Here is a 2,239-nt window from a genome sequence, read left to right on the forward strand (position 1 = left end):
CGACCCCGAAACAGCACCCTGACCCCGACACGGCACCCCGACACGACACCCCGACCCCCGACACCTCCCGAAAAGGTGCTCTTTGGCCTTCCAGAGGCCGACGGGGTCATATATTTGTGAATTATGAGTTAGGTCATATATTTTTCGATTTTGTTATGAAAAACATCACATATATAATTGTGTTGATCGGGTAGATTTAAATGTGCAGTTGTTTCATCGCTGCGAGTTTTGGTGTTCGACGACCTCCCCGTGTGTTTGACGAGCTCTGCCCCTTCGTTCGTGGGTGAGCACAAATGGCATGTCCTCCTCCCCCCTTAATTATTTGCTCTGTTCCGGTGTTCGTGCCGATGAAACTTGATAGCTAGCTATATATCTGTCTTGAATCATCAGTATGCGTAACCAATATGTGTCTCCCGTTCGAAAGCGTTATAGTTATAAATATGCATGCATTTGCATATTTATAACCGTGATTCTTTCGAATTGTCCAACGCTATCCATGGACAGCCCGAGTATGTGTAGATTGGGTTCGTTTTCCCATATGCTTTGCTCCGGATCCGACGCATAAATTTCGTCAGTGCCTCCCCTGTTGTTCTCCGGGTACACATCCTCTCTGTTTATTGCAGAGACGTGTATCAGGAGAACAGCGGGGAGGTGCTGCCGAAATTTTGCGTCGGATCCGGAGCATAGCATGGGAAAATGAACCCAATCTACACATACTCGGGTGAGATTATGACCTATCATTACCTATTAGAGTGTAGGTTGCATGGACGTAATAAAATTGACAAAGTAGATCAACTGATGAATATATACATGGTGAATTATATATATATATATAATTGTTGTGTGTCCAGTAGCTCTGAAAGTCAAGATGAGTGATCGTGCGTGGATGTACACCGGTCACACTGGTCAGAACAAATGGAGCACTGAATGGTTCACAAAAACCAAGGGGTTTGTGCAAGCCGCATTTGCAAATGGCCAGAGGAAAACCTGGTGCCCCTGTTTACGGTGCGGTAATTGGGAAAAGAGGACAGAGGCTGAAATGGGCAAACACCTGCAGAAGAGTGGTTTTACGCCCGATTATACGGTGTGGACATATCATGGTGAGTCTGCCCAACGTGACCGAGCTGAGGTGGATCGTCGTCGCACCGACGAGCATGGTACCGGGATGGAAAACATGGTGCAAGACTTCGATGATGCTCGGGATTCGGACGAGGAGATGGAGGAATCTGCAAAGGTCTTCAATGAAATGTTGGAGTCTTCAAAACGTCCGCTCCACGAGCACACTGAGCTTTGTCAGTTGGATGCCATCTCACAACTAATGGCTCTGAAGGCTCAGTTCAACTTGGGCAGAGAATGCTACGACGCAATGATGACAGTATTTGGACGCTTTCTACCCAAAGGCCATGTAATGCCTGCAAACCTGTACCAGTCGGACAAAATCCTCCGTGCACCGAAGATGCCCTATGAGAAGATACATGCCTGTGAGAAAGGATGTGTCTTATTTAGGCTTGACTATGCGGACTTGAACTATTGTCCCATTTGCAAGTCTTCCAGATATGTTGTGGTAGACAACGGTATGGGTGAGAAGACACAGACCAAAATCCCCGTTAGTGTTCTTCGGTATATGCCAATCGTACCAAGACTTCAACGTCTTTTCATGGTCGAAGAGACGGTCAGACAGATGACATGGCACAAAACGGGCAAAAGAACCGAACTAGATGCAGATGGGAATCTGATAATCGTTGTAACACCCTGAGAATCATGCTACAGTAACTCCCTGTGATTAAGCTAATCATGTTGCTAAACAGGGCTTGATCACATTTGAATCACCTTCCTTTTCAAACTCCTAGTTCAAACTTCAAATATAATTAAAGTGAAAAATAAAAGTTTTCAAAAATTTAGACAAAAATGTTCGGTGGGTGCCAAATAATACACTGGTAATTATGGTGGAGAAAACACATTTTTATAAAATACCTAAATACTTTTAAATGAACTAAAACAGAAAAGAAAATAAACAAGTAAAAAGAAAACAGAAAACAGAACAGACAAAAAAACAAAAAAAAGAGAAGGCCCTTTCCCCCCCACTGGACCCGTGGCCCAAACTGGGCCGCCACCCCCGACCCCCGGCCCAGCCCACCTCTCCCCCCTCGCCCCCTTCCCTGTTCCCCCGACCGGGGTCGAACAGTGGCCGTCCCCGCCGCACCCCCTCGCCGGCGACGGGGAGGATAAGGGCGCCAGC

The sequence above is a fragment of the Triticum aestivum genome, chromosome 2D, assembly GCF_018294505.1.
Source record: "Triticum aestivum cultivar Chinese Spring chromosome 2D, IWGSC CS RefSeq v2.1, whole genome shotgun sequence".
NCBI lineage: Eukaryota > Viridiplantae > Streptophyta > Magnoliopsida > Poales > Poaceae > Triticum > Triticum aestivum.